This window comes from Hibiscus syriacus, unplaced genomic scaffold (assembly GCF_006381635.1).
Source record: "Hibiscus syriacus cultivar Baekdansim isolate YM2019G1 unplaced genomic scaffold, ASM638163v2 tig00112293_pilon, whole genome shotgun sequence".
In the NCBI taxonomy this organism is placed as follows: Eukaryota; Viridiplantae; Streptophyta; class Magnoliopsida; order Malvales; family Malvaceae; genus Hibiscus; species Hibiscus syriacus.
This window is the reverse complement of record NW_024063296.1, coordinates 4,258,681-4,279,066: the sequence shown is the minus strand read 5'-3', so window position 1 is coordinate 4,279,066 and position 20,386 is coordinate 4,258,681. Positions and strand designations below refer to the sequence as shown.

General features: G+C 33.7%; 1 pseudogene; it reads left to right on the top strand.

Annotated features, from left to right (window-relative positions):
• Window positions 1-6,783: 6,783 nt before the first annotated feature.
• Window positions 6,784-10,560, top strand: LOC120177639 (annotated as a pseudogene).
• Window positions 10,561-20,386: the final 9,826 nt, after the last annotated feature.

Here is a 20,386-nt window from a genome sequence, read left to right as displayed (position 1 = left end):
TTGATGTTCTCTGTCTTGCTATATAATATTTTTATTTATTTCTTTATTATAATTATAATATCAATATTTTGACTTCGGTTTTTACTATTGATTTTTTTATTTCATAAATTAATTATAAAATTATTGCATTTATAATTGATACTTTTGTGAAAAACATTTATTTAAAAATTAATTATGATAATAGCACTAAAAACGATTATGGGTAAACTATACATTTAGGACCTAAATTATCGATTTTGATTCATTTTAGTACCTACACTTTTATATTTTTCACAATCATACCTAACATTTAGTTTTTGTTTCATTTTAGTATATGCCGTTAAAAACTTACTGGACGAGCTCACCAATCATCGCGTCTACAGTCGTCAGTAGTCGCATTCGTCGGCCGATGAAGCCCAAATTTTCCAATCGATGTCTTTTGACCACCTAAGCGTGATTCCAACCTCTGTTTTATCGGGAAACGCTTCAATCTCCTCAAATCGATGATGGACTCTTCGATTTCTTCATTCTCATATCTCCATCATCAACCATCCGATGGACCTAAAACTAGACTATTTGGTCAACTCGTCATTATCTTGTGGTCCATCGTTCGAATTGATCATCTGTTCACCGAAGATATGCGTCGTCAACCCGTCTGTTAAGCTTTTAATGATGGGGTACTAAAATGAAACAAAAACTAAATGTTAGGTATAATTTTGAAAATATTTAAAGTTTAGGTATTAAAACGAACCAAAACTAATAATTTTGGTACTAAATGTGTAGTTTACCCAAAGATTATTTTGAGAAATGGTATTACTTTCAATCACACAAGATAAAAGGTGTGTTTAGCTTGCTACAGCTCATCAAATGAACTCCCAACTCGACCTGTTTTTTGCCCTACGTAGCATAACATGTTAAGACTCATTTAAATAATTAGTTTTTTCCTTCATAATTCGTATTTAAATAATGATACTTTAATTAATTAGTTATTAAATATTAAATTTTTAAATAATTAATATTAAATTAATCCATCTTAATAAGTATTTAAACTTTTGGTTTGACAAATACGTGAAACAATTATATTATTTAAATATAAATACGGTTTACATTTGAATTATTGATATTTACCATAAAAATGATAAAAAAAAAATTAATCATGCCACTCACGAATTTTTTTTTTTTTAAAGTAATGGATATCCCTTGTTCCCATATGTAATATGGTAAGGGGAGGTAAGATAGTAGGCTGTCCCAACACCCGGTTCAGAGCAGTTTCCGTATAAGACCTCCGAATTATGAAATGCCCTCCGTGGGACTCGATCCCACGAGCTCAAGATTAAGAACCTTATGCTCTATCAACTGAGCTGAATAGTCATATTTTTTTTTAAATAATGGTCTCGTTAAAAAATCTCCTCTAAGGAAAAGAGTATTCAATATTTATTGATCTTGATAGTTTGTCACATACACGACCGCAACATGGACATAGAAATAAGAACAGCTGAACACCCCAAACTCTCAGCAAGGGGAGCTTATGTACATAGCAAGAAACAATATACTCACCACCCTAATAGACTCTTACATGAAAAATGAGACAGAATAAAGTCCACGATACAGTTTACAGCCACAACGCGCAACAATACTAGAAAAGCCAGTAGACGACAGCAATATAAACCAGAGCAGTCTCTACACTGCTTAAACAGGCGAGAAACGACCGATATTTAGCACCTGCACAATCGGCATTAAGCAAAACAAACTCTAACCACAACAGAAAACTAATCACTTTTGGTTTCCGATGCAGACTAAATGAGGATCGCAAACAAAATCAAAAACAGAAGCAACCGAGTGAGGCCACTTACTTTTTACCCAAAAACCAACATGTAGTAAAGCAATTTCAAACATCTACTCGACTGAGAAATTTTTGTAGAAAATTACTTCATTTCGGCAGAGTCAGATCATCCAAATGAAACCTACAAATCTAGATTCCATATCGGCTTTGAAGAGCGAGAGACCCAGGAAAAGTACCAAAGGGCTAGGAATTCACGAAAACTCTCAAAGACTATGTAATCACCATTTTTTCCGTTTATTATATTATTATTATATATGTATATATTATTTATTATTATAAATTATTACAAACCAAACTCAAATACCAGGCCCAAACCCGAACCCAAACGAATTTAAACCAAGCCCAAACCTAGATTTAAACATAACCCTAACCCTAAACCTACTTTATCTGCTACCGCCGCCGCCGCCAGGTCTGCCTTCTTCACTGTGCCACCGTCATCATCTCAACAACATCAAAAAAAAGGAAAATCAATGTCAGAACAAATCCATCAACAAATCCTGAAAAATCTGAGGCATTAAAACCCAACACTCATTGCAAACAGTTTCAACAGTAGAGCTAGGATTTTTTTATTAGCCTATGTAAATTATCGGTTATAAAAAGCGAACATTTTGTGAGGAGAGTGAGTTTTTTTTACTCTCATTTTTCAGAGGAAATACTAAGATTATTAAGGTATATTGTTCTTCGTTTATTATGCTATTTTTCTTTTCGAAATAAAAAACAGTCCGAACTTCGAAGGGTTTTTTTATGTTTATGTTCGAAAGCAACCATAATATAGCAAAGAAAATAAAAAAATTCTTGCATGTTACCAAATCTAAGAGAGAAAGGGGTTTACCTGAGTCGTAGGGGTCTTCACGGTGACCAGAGTAAGGGGAAACCCAAATGTCGAAGTTGTTTTCAGGGCATTTTGGAGTGGTTTTCGTGGTTTTTAGCCTCAAATAGAGGTTAAAGGGGTAGATCTAGGCTTAGAGAGTGATTTGGGGTTGTTTTGGTAATTCCAACCACCATGTACGGTGGTTGAACGGTGGCCGGGGTGGGGAAGGCAACCGGTAGTGGGCCGGGCGAGGGAGAGTTGAGAGAACTCTCCCAATTATTTTGGGGTTTTTGGTTACAAATGAAGAGAATAAAAAATTGGTATATATATAGAGAAAATTTGTGGGTTATTTGCGTTTTAAATACCTCAACTTTTACTATATTTTTGCATTTTGGTCTCTAAAGGGACCAAAATTGCTATTTAACCTTTTTTTCCGTACATGTTCTATTTTTTGGTTTATTCATGTTTTAGTCCCTCTAATTCCAGTGCATTTTTGCATTTTAGTCCTATAGGGACAGTTTTGTGATTCATCCTTTTAATGCCTGATTTTATTATTTTTTGGGTTAATTTTCTTTTAGTCCCTTCAACTTTATCTTATTTTTGCATTTTGGTCACTAGACCTTTCGTTTCTATTTTATTACAATTTTATCATTCTATTTTGTTTTATTTTATTTTAGTCACTATTCATTTTTTATTTAGCTACTATTATTTTAATTTTTTTCATTTTGGTCACTATTTATTTCTTATTTGACTACTAACTTTTATTTTCTTGCATTTTAGTCATTTTTGTTTTATATTTATGCAATTAGGTCCTTATTTTATGTTTATTTTATTTTATTCCTTTTTACTGTTTTTTTATTATTTGTTATTTTAATTAAGTTTATTTTTAATTGTTTTGTTTCATAGTTTAAATTCTAGATTTAGTTTTTACATTAGATTAATACTCGAATCAATCTTAGTAATTAGGATTTCACTTTAGTTTAATTAGGGAACAATTCGATTCGTGTTTTCGCACTAAAAATGCCCGATTACTCGAGTCGATTGTTTGAATCCTTAATTTATTTATCTTTGATTAATTTTAAAATTATCTTAATATATTTCCTTTCTTTTAAAAGTATTAGGGCTTTGAGTTAGATTAATCCTTTAAACGTTAAGATTTATAGACTTAGATCTTTAAGTTTTAGAATTTTATATTTAGGTCTTTTAAAGGTAGTTTTTCTATCACTTGATTATTTAGTCCCCCAAACTTAAATTAGAGCTTTAACATTGATATAATTAAATATGATAAATAGAGCCTCCGCTTTTAGATAGATTTTAATATAGTCCCTCTAATTTAGGAAATACTCCGAGTCAGCACTCGCGTAAACGCTCAAGGGACCATTTCGGTTATTCGATTCAATAATTGATTAAAATTAAATACGATTAATATTAGAGCCTACACATCTAGGTTTATGCCTTTAAGTCCTTTAACTTTCATAATTTGACACCTTAATTTAGAAAAATCCTTAATTTACTTTTAGTTTAATTAGGATGAATAAAATTTTGTTTGATCGCATTTTATTTTTTAAACTCTAAGGCAATGTTCACTTGTTAAGGAATTAATAGTATATCTCCCGTCATCATGCTCCGAGGGTGACTACTGGTGATTCCTGAAATAGGTCGACATCCTTTTAAAAAAAAACTACGTCATGATTTCTAAAAACGAGGCAATATTCGGTTATTAGACACAATAACTGACCTCCCGCATTTACGCTTGGGACCGAATGCTATCGGTCTTGATAAACGAATTCCCTTTTCAACTTTGCATCCATATTGATTCTCAAATTAAATAAAGATCGAACTCAAAATTTTTTATTTTAAATATAGTGAAATCAACTAGGTACCAATTTTTGGGCGCTTGTGAGGGTGATAATCCTTCCCCACGCGTAACCGACTCCCGAACCTAATTTCAATATTTTTCGTAGACTCCAAAACTCGGTATTTTTATAAAAATAAAATGTTTTATTAAAATCACCCAATTTTTATGGTGTCCCAATCACACCTTAAATGATTGGCAGCGACTCCTCACATTTCGAAACGATTTTCAAAGAGAAAACCCCTGGGTCGGTATCGGTCTTTTCCCCACCCGGGCAAAAAAAATGGTGTCGACAGCTTGGCGACTCCGCTGGGGATGTTTGTTTTTTAAACAAATTATGAGTCGAGCCACAAGTTGGTTACCATATATTTATTATTTTGGAAATTACGAGTTCGATCTTATTTAATTTATGGCTCATTATGTTATTTCAAAAGAAACAATAGATTTTCTCTCTGGTTAATGCTTACACTTTTGTGAATATTTAGGACTGTTGCATATCATAACTCTAAACCCAAGCTCAAACCCGGTTTACCTAAGTAAAGAGAAATGTCACGTCTCACGAGGAGTTTGGGTTTCCTTGTGTGGTTCTGATAAAGTCCCTCTGGAAAGCATCCTAAGTTGCATATCCGTATAGCAGTTTCGAGATATGATTTTAGTGGTGTGATCCCCTGAGCCGAACCCGATTCTTAAGTCTGTAATGGGCCAGAATCGGGGTCAACCTTAGCAGGTTGTAAAAATTGCTCGGGAACCTTTGCTAGAACCTCGCCACATGTAGAGAAATTAGTAGACCTACCCGCTAGAGCCATGTGGATAGCCTAGGTGAACTAGAACACATGCAGTTAGGACTATTAATTTTCTTCGTATGCTTTTTTCTTTCAACTCTGAGTCAAATTTATTTATTGTTGCTAAAGTTACATTTCTTTGACTAATCATTTCAACTAACTTGATTCTTTTTGTCTTGTTTCTACTAACATTGATTTCCTTTTGTCTGCTCTTATTTCATTTTTGCATGAACATGATATCATTTAAAGGTATTGATCCCTAAATAAATGATCATTTAGAAGGTTCTTGAAAAACAATGCCACAACATTGCCTTTCATTGAGATCGGTAGGATTTGAAAGATGCTCCACATAGATCGAGTAGCATCAAAAGGGAGTATACCTACCAAAGAGATGAGCCAAACATTTGCCTTCTAGAGTAGCAGGTTGGACTCGAGACGATTCGACGTTGAAGCCAACAGTTGAAGATCACGAACCAACTCAAAAGACTTCTAAAAGTAGGAGATGAAGTAGAAGCTTTAAAGATGATGTAGTACCCAGATGCTCACAAGGGCTGGACAACTAACAGATGGACCAAATTTTCACTTACCTGGTGTACCGAGACATTGTCTGTTTTCAAGAATTGTTCAAGGAGTAGTTACTTTTGGAATCAATTCCTTGTTGCATTCGCATCTCGCATTCTGCACTATTATTTTCGCATCTTTATTTTTGTATTTACATCACACATTCATATTTTGTTTGTTTCAAACCTTTTTTAGATATATTCAATCATGGAAATTTGGGAATAATTCGTAGAGTATTCCATGAAAGAAATTCTAAAAAAACAAAGTGGAGCCAACAAGGTCTTCCTAGAGAAATATAAAAGCCATTAATGAGATTTTAGCATGAGTTGGTAAAATCGAGAAACTCCAAGAGAAACTTGTTAAGACTCAACAAGAGATGATTAATCAGGCAAAGGAGTTTCAGGGTGAATCAAGAGAACAAATGTCTAAATTGATGCACATGATGACAGTCTTGATTTATGGAGAGAAACCACTTGAGGATCCCGCTGTAAAGACTTTGAATGAGACTCCGAACGTTAATGGTGGGGACAATGTGACACCGACACATGATCAAGGACTTGTTAGAAAGTATGGTAACTCAAGTCAACTACAAGATTTAGATGTGGCTCTAGGGGGCATTGCTGAATTAATGGTAAATGAAGAACCAGTGAAAGATGAAAGTTTCCTTGTAAGAAATGAGCTCCCTCGAAGAAGAGGGCCATGGAAGGAGATCAAATGATGGCCAAGAAAGAAAAGAAGAGCCAAAATCTTATGATTCAATGCTTTAGCCCCTCGCAACCACCAAAACAGGATCACCGGCCTCTATCTCTAAAGACAACATAAGATAGTCTTCCATCTAGGGAATTTGATGATCGTAAAAGGAAAGCATGGGGTTTTCAATTCCCTCATTTCCATTTTTCGTGCAAAAATTTAAATTCTGAAATGCTTAAAGTCGGGCTGATTACATCGCGTTATGCCTAGCCACAATGGCCTCCAAACTGAAACCTCAGGATGTTCAACTAACACTTCTAGCAACCTTGAAGGAAAATTACAGGATCCTCTAGAGCAAGCAATTCAGAGATCCAAGGCAGAGAAGCAGAACGTCAGAATTCAATGCCCAAGCATTTCTTTCCCAACATAGATTAATGCAGTCAAGTCCTGTAAGGGTTACATAGCGCAAGATAAGGAGGAAAGAAATCCAAACAAGAAGGTTTCATTAGATGTAATCCGAGACTGGCCCATAGGATTGAGAACAAATTGGTCAGATGAAAGCCTTAAAGTATCTCATATGCTATATCAGATTTTCTAATGACAAGTAGGGCATTAGACATTTTAAAGAGCCTGACAAATACTCCACCAATTATTACAGCAATTGTTGCTCAAAACCCAACCAAGAATATCCTGAAAGAAAATCGTTTTGGATCAAAATTTTGGCCCAATTCCCAACCAGGGAAGAATGAGCTAAACAATAAAAAAGAGAAAGAGATCAACCTGAAAGAAGGTGATAATCTTTGGGGGCATATGAAGAATACTTTCTAGTTTAAGAAATTCAATGATGAACCACATTTGGTGGAAGCAACTAATGAACAAGATAAGAAGAAATATCAAAAGCTGCCTATCAGTGAAATGCCCGAAGATGCTGAGGTTGGAAAATTCATACTGGAATCTGACCATATTTCCCTGAAGGAGAACTGAACTAGTGAACTACAGAGGATCTCCTTGTAGTTTTTAGATGAAATTTAGAGTAATACTCGGAATCAACCCTTAGGTGGCGTTTGGTTCGCTAGAATGTTTATAAGGGAATTGGAATCTGTGAAGGAATTGGAATCTGTCAGGAATTGGAATCCAATTCCATATTTTGTTTGGTTCGCAGACATGTCAGATGAATTTGATTTCAGTAATGTAAAATGATATAATTGCCCTTCTTGTTTTTTGCTTTATTTTAGTTTGTTTTACAACTTGCATGTTGTAATATATTATAAAAAATTTAAAAATATTAAATTTTCATTTTATTGATTGATTATTCATTTCAATAAATTATAAAAATCATGCTAATAAACATCATAAGTTAAAATCATCACAATCAAAATATGTTAATAAGTTACCAAAAGATAGAGCAATATTACGATACATTACAATCGGAGTATGTTAATTAGTTACCAAAAAATATACCAAAAACTATTTTTATTCAATATATGAATTAGAAACCCGACCCGACATGACACAAAATAAAAAAAAAGTATTTTTATTCAATAAAAACATTGACTTAATTGAAAAAAATTATATATATAGGGGTATTATTGTAATTATTCCTACATATATAAGGCAAAATTATATTTTTTTCGGGTCAGTCCAGTTTTTTTCACCCTAAACCCGAACTCGACCCGAATATCACACTTAAAAAAACCTGACCCGTCTCGACCCGAATATCACACTTAAAAAACCCGACCCGACCCGACCCGAATATATGAATTAGAAATTCGACCCGACCCGAAATAATAAAAAATTATTTTTTCAATAAAAATAATGACTTAATTAAAATATATATATATAGGGGTATTATTGTAATTATTCCTAAATATATAAGGTAAAATTATATATATTTTCGGGTCAGGTATTTTTCATCCTAAACCCGAACTAGACCTGACCCGAATATCACACTTAAAAAAACCGACCCGACCAAAATAAAGTTTCACCCGACCCGAATATATGAATTGAAACCCTACCTGACCCGAAATAATTAAAAAAATATTTTTATTCAATATATGAATAAGTTACCAAAAGATTGATGAGGGTAATATGGTCAAATTTCAATTCCCTCCAATAAGGGAATTGAATTCCATCCATTCTTGGATGGAATTCACTTTCACTCATTTGATGGAAAGTTGAAGCCATGAGGGATTCCAATTCCCTTGGAAAACTCGAACCAAACATGGGAAAGTGGCAGAATTGGATTCCAATTCCCCCCAATTCCAAGGGATTCCATCCAACCAAACGTCACCTTATGCTTTTGCCCGCGAGCATTAAGAAATCTTTTGTGAAGAGCTACTATGTTAATCTTTATTTGTTTGCAATTGAATATGCTTTCTTTTATTTCTCAAGTGGCAATCATTTTATACATTTTCATATTCTTTATCATTCTTTTCATTATTTTATTTCCTATTTTATTCTTGCATTCATTCCATACAAATAACTATAACTTCTTGAATGCATATATTTGTTCCAAATTTTCTTTACAAGTTCCCTAATAATTCATAGCATGAATGTTTCTGAATTTTAATCATGAGATAAATTTCGAGTGGCCTCTGTTTAGTAGAAATCTATAAGTGTAAAAATAAGGAATAATGGGATATTTCTGACAAATTATTGAGGATGGAGGAAAGATGAGGATGAACAAATCTTATCTCACCATGAAAAAATCGAGATTTTTGAATGAACAATAGATAGTAGAGAATATTTTGTCAACTAGCGTAACATACAGTTGCGTTATTCTTGTGTTTTTCCAGGCATTTAATATTGGCAAGCCAAAGCATCCCCCTTATGTTCTCATTGAGCTTTGCTCTTTGGTGTACTTACAACGCTATACAAAAGCTTTGAACACCATTTTCCAGAAAGCTTCGATGGTTGAAAAGTCAAGACAGAAGTCTCAGGAAAGAATAATTGTCTTGTTTAGTGCTTTACAGAGGAACAATTATGGTGCTGAGCCAATGCTACATTCATGTGGCACTTCTATCAACACTAATTTCACCCAAGTGGAAGGCCATGTTATGCTTACACCAAGGATAAAAGTGAGGAATTATGAGGATTTCTTTCCACAGAATGGGAAATGGAATTTTAACAATAAAAACTCATCCTCGATGTGATACCAACGATAGAATACTGTTAATTTCTTCGCACGATGGGATACAAACAAGACTCGCTTAATATCTAATTTAGGATAGACCCTATCTTTGATGTGTTTCAAGAAATAAATCAGAACAGATGTTGTTCTCCCCGTTGTTAGAGTGGGTAAAATGTTTGAGGACATCCAATATAATTTTCATAGAGCTTTATATCTCATCTTTTGTGTTTTACCTAGACATTTGTATGAACACAGTCACCTAAGCTTGAAATGATAGATTCTCTGTTCAAAAGAGTGTCTGACAAGGAGGATGAGAGTATCATTAGGGAGTTTCTCTTGGACTTCTATACAAGTTCAGGAAAAGGAATCCTGATCTGAAAATCATATTCAGTAGTAAGGTCAACGAGTCTCGATTCAATCAGGCTTTGAACAAAAACGATATCAAGTCATTGAGGCTTGCAAATTTCTTGATTAGAGTCAGAACCACGAGTTTATGGTCATCGTTGCACAAAAAAACCATCCTGCCAAGTTTTTTCCATAAGGGACATCCTGACAATGTCTCACGTGGCGCTGTTATAGATAACAAAATCTGTCATCCAAAGAACAATGACTTCTATCTTTTTAGTTCATGCGGAAATGATTAAAACAACGAGGCCTACCCGTTATCAGGTTTTGTTATATCAGATTGGGTTTTTGGCTGATGATCTCTAAGAACCAGTTCATTCTCTGTTGTATGTGTACCAAAGGAGCACCACCGCCATCTCTATCATTGATCTTATTTTCTAGGCCCACTTGGTAACTTCATAGTGGGGGTAATTTATGAAGCGTGAGGATGCTTCTGAGACATCGTCGAGTTATTGTGGTGTTACTGTTCCCGAAGCCATTGTCGCCTTTAGCTTTCCAGATTGAAGGAAAATATTAGTTGTTATATGTTCTTCTGTAGAAAAAGAGCCACTTTTAAACCATCATTTTGCTTAGGCTTGTGTAACTCAAGACTTGTTTAAGTTATCTTCGAAGTAGACGTGTGTTCGGACCTTTTTGGGGTTTTTCTAACGTTATTGATAGATATGAATATTTGTTGATTAGCCATAGCCTTCTTCTCCAGTGGCTTGCTTTTGGCTTCATCATGTGAAATGACTATTATGTATTCTATTGTTTTGAAGATGAAAAAAGAAAAAAAATAGAAAAATAAAAATAAAAAAAGAAAAGGAAAAGAAAAGGAAAAGGAAAAGGAAAAGGAAAAGGAAAAGGAAAGAAAAGAAAAGGAAAAGAAAAAAAATAAAATAAAAAAAATAAAAAGAAATGAAAAAAGAAAAAGAAAAAGAAAAAGAAAAAGAAAATAAAAGAAATTTTTTAAAAGGGGGTTCAAGACGAAAATCTACAAAATTCGTCTTGAAACCAAAGGAATGATTTGAGTTGAAAACCTAAAAGGGCAACTCAAATACATGTTGATACTAGGCATCGGGTAAATAAAACCCTCTAAAGTATCTGGAACTTTGTGATAAGTTTCACGTCTGTAAACATTTTGGCTATTTTCGGAAGTCCTATAGATGCAAGCTCACCTCTACGATTCGGGGTTGTATCCAGTTGATTGATTTATAAGAGCCTGATATTGAAAGGATCTTCATATCTAAAGACATTTTGACAACAATTGAGATATTCTAAACAGGAGCTTACCTCAAGGCTCTAAATTATATCAAGTTGATTGGTTCAGGAACATTCATGCTAATGATGCTTAAGGCATTTGACTTTATTCCTTGATTTTATCCTTTCCATGATTGCCATGACTTTGTAAAAAATCCAATTTTCTCATGTTAAGCCCGATTTTTAAGCATCTTATAAGTAGATTAACTTAGTTTAAAAGAAAGCAAAAGATTTCTTGGTTTTAATTTGAACTAATCTTTAAATGCATGGATTACAAAGTAACCTAAAACATTGACACTCGTGAAAGAGTGTACGTATGAGCTGAATTCATAAGGATAGTTGTTCAATCCCCCATCAAAGACATTTTTTCAAGTTGTTTTGATTTAGGGCAAATAAACAAGATGATTTCTCAAGAAGCTGATGAGGCTTATAAAATGCAAGGGTATGGAAGACATTCTCCAATCCCTGGAACAATAAACTTTGACAGATCAGGAGACTCAAGAATGAAAATTTTCACATTTTTTGCGACATCATCAATAATTTGTCACGAAGCAGACAATTTCCTTAATAAGAAAGGGGCATGGTCATTTTGAGATTTTTCTGATTGCAACAAAGATTCAAGGTATTCATGTATCGGGCATATGGATCAACCTTCTAAATGACCCTGAAAATAAGAAATCTTTTCCACAATTGAAGCTGACATTGATGTTCAAAAACTTCATAAAAAGCCAAGGACAATGTTTACCTGGCTGACAAGATGTAATTTTTTATGGATGATGCGAGATTAAGACCATTTAGAGTTGAAATTTTGGCATTCAAATATGGATGAGATAGGAAAGTACCCATATTGGGGTATGGATAGAACCCAGATCATGTCAGGATAACAAGAATCAAATCAAGAATGTATCAAGAATAAACCTCACTGATTGGAGTATCAGGGGCCGAGTATAGAGACAAAAGAAGCTTACTTTGAGAAATAAACCATTCATGCTTCAATTAACAGAAAAAGATCAAAGAAACAAGCTCTGATAGAACAATTGGGTCAGATACAAAAAAAAGGCATCATAATCATATAGCTGGCCACAAAAAGAATTGGAGAGACTATTCTTTCTAAGATTTTCATGAAGAAACTAAAACAAGAGGAGAAAAAAGACAAGTTGACATGAGATTATTAGATTTCTCTTCCAAAAAAGAGAACGTTTGCTTGAATTGAACAAGTTTCCGCTCTAATGTGGAGTAGGTTCTAGCTGAGTGGCTAAGTGACGGAAGACCGAGTTCTACGCTTTGAAGCCAAAAATAAAATAAAACTACATTTCTGCTTTAATGGAAACATTATTTGCATTGGGAAAATGCATTACGTTTAGACACATTCAATTGCATTCATATCTTCATAAATAAATGCATGATCATTTACAGATCTCCCAAAGAAAGAAAAGGATTTGGGACCTCGAGAAGGGAAAATCACAATCCAAATCTCAAATAGAGGAAATCAAATTTGGAGTGGCAAAGTCTCAAGAGTAGAGGAGCCCATTCCACACAAAAATCATCACTTGAAAGAATTCCAAAGTTAGCAAAGATTTCACAATTCCACGTTGAGGAAGATGATTTTAGTACAGAATCAATTCACGTCTTTATTTTGAAAGAAGATGATCTCAACAAAATTCGAAAACCTTTGAATCAATACCTTTGGGTACTTCTAACATCAAATCACTAACACATGATAATCTTTTGCAGGTTTAAAACTCTTCAAAGAGAAGATAAACCTTGCATCAACATTTCCAGTGGAGAGTTCATAATGAGAAGAACTCATCCAACAAAGAAGAAGAAGTTCATAATGAGAAGAACTTATTCAACCTTGACTCAACATTTTCCAATGGAGAGTTCATAATGAGAAGAACTCATCCGATAGAGGGAGAAGAAATTCATAATGAGAAGAACTTGTTCAACATTGCATCAACATTTTCAACAGGGAGTTCATAATGAGAAGAACTCATCCAACGAGGGAGAAGAAGTTCATAATGAGAAGAACTTGTTCAACCTTGGGTTAACATTTCCAGTGGAGAGTTCATAATGAGAAGAACTCATCCAATGAGGGAGAAGAAGTTCATAATGAGAAGAACTTGTTCAACCTTGAATCAACATATCCAGTGAAGAGTTCATAATAAGAAGAACTCATTCGACGAGGGAGAATAAGTTCATAATAAGAAGAACTTGTTCAACGTTGTTCAATTTCATCACAGAAGTATGTGGATCAACTTTTCAATGGGAGAGTTTATAATGAGAAGAACTCATCCGACGAGGGAGAGGAAGTTCATAATGAGAAGAACTTGTTCAACCTTGGTTCAATTCCATCATAGAAGGAGGTGGATCAATATTTCCAGTGGAAAGTTCATAATGAGAATAACTCATCCGACGAGGGAGAGGAAGTTCATAATGAGAAGAACTTATTCAACCTTGGTGATTCCATCACAGAAGGAAGTGGATTGACATCCCCAACAAAGAGTTCATAATGAGAAGAACTCAGAGCTAGAAGAACAGTGTTTGAGACAAAAACAATGGTGCTTTATTCTTGGCTTCATTCCTGTTCCAAAGTAATGAGCAAAGAGGGGCAGTTGTAATCACCATTTTTTCGTTTATTATATTATGATATATATGTATATATTATTTATTATTATAAATTATTACAAACCAAACCCAAATACTAGGCCCAAACCCGAACCCAAACGAATTTAAACCAAGCCCAAACCCAGATTTAAACATAACCCTAACCCTAAACCTACTTCATCTATTACCGCCGCCGCCGCCAGGTATGCCTTCTTCACTATGCCACCGTCATCATCTCAGCAACATCAAAAAAGGGGAAATCAATGTCAGAACAAATCCATCAATAAACCCTAAAAAATTCGAGGCATTAAAACCCAACACACATTGCAAACAGTTTCAATAGTAGAGATAGGAATTTTTTATTAGCCTATGTAAATTCTTGGTTATAAAAACAGAACATTTTGTAAGGAGATGGAGCTTTTCTTTACTCTCGTTTTTCAAAGGAAATACAAAGTATTATTAAGGTATATTGTTCTTCATTAATTATGCTATTTTTCTTTTCAAAATAAAAAATAGACCAAACTTCGAAGGGTTTTTTATATGTTTATGTTCGAAAGCAACCATAATATAGCAAAGAAAATAAAAAAATCTTGCATGTTACCGAATCTAAGAGAGAAAGGGTCGAGGGGTTTACATGAGTCTTAGGGGTCTTTACGATGGCCGGAGTAAGGGGAAACCCAAAGGTCGAAGTTGTTTTTGGGGCATTTTACAACTATTTTTATGGTTTTAGCCTCAAATAGGGGCTAAAGGGGGTAGATGGTGATTTGGGGTTGTTTTGATAATTCCAACCACTGTGTACGGCGGCTGGACGGTGGTCAAGGAGGGGAAGGCGGTCGGCAGTGGGCCGACCAAGGGAGAGTTGAGAAAACCTTCCCAATTTTTTTGGGTTTTTGTTACAAATGAAGAGAATAAAAAATTGGATTATATATAGAGGAAATTCATGGGTTATTTGTGTTTTAAATGCCTCAAATTTTACCTTGTTTTTGCATTTTGGTCCCTAACGGGACCAAAATTACTATTTGACCTTTCTGTCATGCATGTTCTATTTTTTTGGTTTATTTATGTTTTAGTCCCTCTAATTCCAACACGTTTTTGTATTTTAGTCCTGTAGGGACTGTTTTACGATTTATCCTTTTTGTGCCTGATTTTATTTTTTTGGGTTAATTTCCTTTTAGTCCCTTCAACTTTGTCGTGTTTTTGCATTTTGGTCACTGGACCTTTCGTTTCTAATTTATTGCAATTGTATCATTATGTTTTGTTTTATATTAATTTAGTCACTGTTAATTTTTGATTTAGCTACTATTATTTTAATTTTTGCATTTTGGTCACTATTTATTTCTTATTTGACTACTAACTTTTATTTTCTTGTATTTTTAGTCGTTGTTGTTTCATATTTATGCAATTTGGTCCTTATTTTATTTTATTCTTTTTTTACTATTTTTAATTATTTTTTGTTTTAATTATTTTAATTAAGTTTATTTTTAATTGTTTTGTTTCATATTTTAAATTTTAGATTTAGATTTTACATTAGATTAATACTTGAATCAATCTTAGTAATTAGGATTTCACTCTAGTTTAATTAGGGAACAATTCAATTTGAGTTTTCGCACTAAAAAATGCCCGATTACTCTAATCGATTGTTCGAATCCTTAATTTATTTATCTTCGATTAATTTTAAAATTATCTTAGTATATATCATTTCTTTTAAAAGTATTAGGGCTTTGAGTTAGATTAATCCTTTAAACGTTAAGATTTATAGACTTAGATCCTTAAGTTTTAGAATTTTATATTTAGGTCTTATAATGGTAGTTTTTTTATCCTTTGACTATTTAGTCCCCCTAACTTAAATTATAGCTTTAACATTGACATAATTAAATAGGATAAATAGAGCCTCCACTTTTAGATAGATTTTAATATAGTCCGTCTAATTTAGGAAATACTCCGAGTCGGCCCTCGTTTAAATGCTCAAGGGACCACTTCGGTTGTTCGATTCAATAATTGATTAAAATTAAATAGGATTAATATTAGAGTGTACACTTCTAGGTTTATGCCTTTAAGTCCTTTAACTTTCATAATTTGACACCTTAAGGTAGAAAAATCCTTAATTTACTTGTAGTTTAATTAGGATGAATAAAATTTTGTTTGATCGTATTTTTTTTAAACTCTAAGGCAATGTTCACTTATTAAGAAATTAATAATATATCTCCTACCATCATGCTCCGGGGGTGACTACTGGTAATCCCCGAAATAGGTCGACATCATTTTCAAAAAAACCACGTCATGATTTCTAAAAACGAGACAATATTCAGTTATTAGACACAATAGTTGACCTCCTGCATTTACGCTTGGGAGCGAACGCTATCGGTATTGATAAACGAATGCCCTTTTTAACTTTGCATCCATAATGATTTTCAAATTAAATAAAGATCGAACTCAAAAAATTTTATTTTAAATATAGGGTAATCAACTAGGTACCAATTTTTGGGCGCTTGTGAGGGTGATAATCCTTCCCCACGCGTAACCGACTCCCGAACCTAATTTTTGGATTTTCGCAGACCCAAAAACTCGGTATTTTGATAAAAATAAAACGCTTTATTAAAATCACCCAGTTTTTATAGTGTTTCAATTGCACCTTAAATGATTGATGGCGACTCCTCACATTTCGAAACGATTTTCAAAGAGAAAACCCTCGAGTCGATATAGGTCGTTTCCCCGCTCGGGCGAAAAACATTATCGACAAACTATAAAATGAAAATTCCAGAGTTTCCACTACTTGGACCAAAGAGACCAGGACTGCTTGCAATGAAAAACTTAATGGGGGATGGATTCTTCAAGTTCACAACAGAATACACAATTAGTTTTTTCGCCTAAGGACACACCACTCTTGAGAAGTTCAGGTAGAGTGGGAATTTTGCCATGAATGGCTTTCCATACGAAGGATCCGACTTTGGGAGGTACGAGATTGGCCCAGACGAGCTTCTAAATATGATCATCTTCGAGGCCGGACAAAGAAGCAACCTCGTAGTATAGTTTCGGATAATATTACATATAACGGGAGACTAACCGAGAAGGAGAATTTGAGGGAATGTTATGAGGATTATGAGCTCATCGGTAAATTGGAGGTGAGATACGCAGAGTCCATCTTACCAATTGAAACACCATTGATTAGACCCATCTAAGAAGGCCGACAGATTAGAGAACTCAATGCTTCCTCCACTAAATTAAATAGTAAAGGGGATAAGGGACAGCCTTGTGAATCAAGAATGACCTATATGTGAACAATTTTCAAAGTGTGATTTATCGGTTACGCGTTAAAGTTCTTTGTATTAGACGATCTTTAACAAGATCATCATTGTCTTTGTCATTGAAACTTTACCAAACATCATATGTACTGATGGCACAAATTGGATCACTGACCCATCTGAATCATAAGATGATGGTTGATGACTATGAATATAATGGTTGCGGAGGCATCCGATCAATAACCCCTTTAAATGGAATCTGTGAAATGTGAGGAATGATATCAACGAATAGGAGGTTGATAATTAAAAGTATTGTGGTAGAAGAGTAGTCTCACTCAATATCGATGCACATGCAATATACATAGAGTCTTATACTACTTGTATAAAAATGTTGTATTAAACTCAACATGGTTGGAACATACAACATAGACAGGTCTGATGGCAACAACTATGTAGGTTGTAGCGTTCCAGGTGACACTGAAGAGGATGATCTGTAATAGTTTCATCTCCTCCGATTTCGCGTTCAGTCTGTCTTAGATAGTAGATACTTATTATCGTAACTCATAAACAATATAATCTTTAAAAACCACCATATTTGGTCTTTGAATTAAATTTTGGTCGAGTATATGACTATTTCTTAAGTCCCATATTGTTAATCAATCCATGAGCTTTTGGTCCAATTTGTGTTTGATTTCTCCCGTTTTCTCGACTCTAAGCATTTTTTTGGTTCATAGCTAGTTTGGGAATATATAAAACGTACCCAAACTGACGTCGCACATAGTTAATATGATGCCACTCAATAATGACGTAAGAAATAAGAGACACAGTCGTAAGTTACACGTTGATGTAACCAAAAAAATGTGGGGATACAAGCCATACATTCCTGGTTACAATATGACTGTAAAAACTAAGTATTGCAAAACAAAAAAAAATTAACACTGACAAGTACGATATAAAGAAATGAATGTGAAGAAAATGTTACTGCACCATGGTAGTACACTGTCTTAAAAGTGAATTGGCCCCGACCAGTGTAATCGCAAAAAATGGGTGATCGCCCCCCAAGGTCAACACAATACTCTTTGTTTCGTACACCTGAAATAAGAAGTTGAAACTTATTTTATTGTTCTTTTCTAAAAGGTTAGAAGATATGAAAAAAAATAATAGAAAGATCAATCAACTAGCAAAGGCTCAAAAATAATGATAATAATAATAATAAAGGAACTTTAAAATTTAAAGGAAAATTTAGAAATAGAACAAGAGAGGAAGAAGTTGTTGATGGAATTGAAATGAAGAATAATGAAAATAATCCTTCTTTATATAGAGTTTAAATAGAGGCAATATTGAAACAAATAGGAAAAAAATATCCTAACTTTCACCTAAAAATATCTCACATTGTTGAACTATTTTGATATAACAAATTTAAGGGCAAAATGTTTTTGGACTAGATTGAATTTATTCAAAGTTTTCAAAAATAATTCAAAGTCCATAAAACTTGAATTTGAACACAAAACAATTTTCTGGGAAAGAAAATATTGATATTGTTCTTACAGTATCGATACCACATGAACAATATCGATATTATTCTTGTAGTATAGATACCCAAAGTAAGGGAAGTGACGATAATCTCATGGTAGTACCGAAACTACCTATTTAGTTTTAAATGTGTTCAAATTACAGTATGCAAAATTGATACCATACTCAAAGGAGTATCAATAATAATGTTTAGCAGTATCGATAATGTAAACCTTAGTATCGATACTCCCTAGTCTGAGCAGTTTTATTTTGCAATATTTTAGTCCTCAACGGCTCTAAAACATCCCCAATGACTAAAAACGACTAGAAACTCATTTCAACATGTAAAACAAGTTAAGGACACTTGAAAAAGGTTACACAAAACCTATCAAAGAATTAATTATCAAGAGAAAAGCTTTTATTCTTTGTTTTCTCTAGTAAATAATGTGTTTTGGTGAGTTTAATTGTGTAAACACCTTCCTTTTGAGAGGTTTCTTGTTTACATTCTTTTTATTCTTTTGTAAAAGGGGTTTGGTTCTAGTTTAGCCATTGAAAACTAGATAGTTGTAAAAGACTACTCTTGAACCTAGAAAAAGAAAGAACAAATTAGTGAATTTGTTAGAAATCCTTAGCATGGAGCTAAAGTAGTGGATGTAAACTTCATTGAGGAAGTTGAACCATTATAAACCATTTTGCAGTTTTTCCTATCCTTTCTCTCCATACTCCCAAAATTTTTATTCGCCAATTCACCCCCTCTTGGCACTTTTTCAGGTGATCAATAGAGCATCATAAATTCCAATAATTGGTATCATAGCAGTCACAAATCGATAATCTAACAATATTGTAAAGATCCTTGGAGTTTTATATAAATTTTTGACGCAACCGAGAAGATGAATTCCACATCCAGCGCGTACTACCTTGAGGACTCTCACTTTATCGATAGGCCTCCATACTTCAATGGAGCAAATTATTCCTATTGGAAGAATAGGATAATGTTGTTCATCCAAGCCATCTACCTTTTAGTTTGGGATGTCATCATTGATGGTTTTTTCGTTCCTCCAATGAATCGATCGGAATAGACACGTGATGATAGAAAGCTTGCCCAACTCAATGCCAAAGCCATGTACATTCTTTTTTGTGCTTTTGGCCTAGACGAACATAATAGAGTATATTCATGCTCTAATGCTAAGAAGATTTGGAATAAGTTGGAGGTGACTCATGAAGGAACAAGCCAAGTGAAGAAGTCAAAGATTATCATTCTCACTCTCAACTACGAGAACTTCAAGATGAAGTATAACCCCCTAGACCCGGCCTATGCGTTTCGACTAAGTCTAGTGGATCACATTATGATTATTAAAAACATTTTCCGAAACCGTTATTCCATCAATATAAAATCACATTATAAATAACATGAAATTATAAACAAATTATACTATCAAAATCCAACTCGTAAATATAGTACCTATAAGTAAAAAATTAATTTAAAACATGTCTTCAAATTCAGAATCATAATAAACCGAACAGTAATAGCAAAAGAGTTATCATTATAAAATCTGATATTTTAAAATAAGGTCCATGTCACCAAAATAAAGTCAACTTGCAAAATAAAAACATTACAATCTGATTTACTTCAAGAGATATATTGATCCTCCAAGTGCTCGAACCGAGGTATCTAACCAACAGTATCTGAAAGGGGCAAAACATTTTCGAAAGGTGAGCTAGGCTCAGTGTGT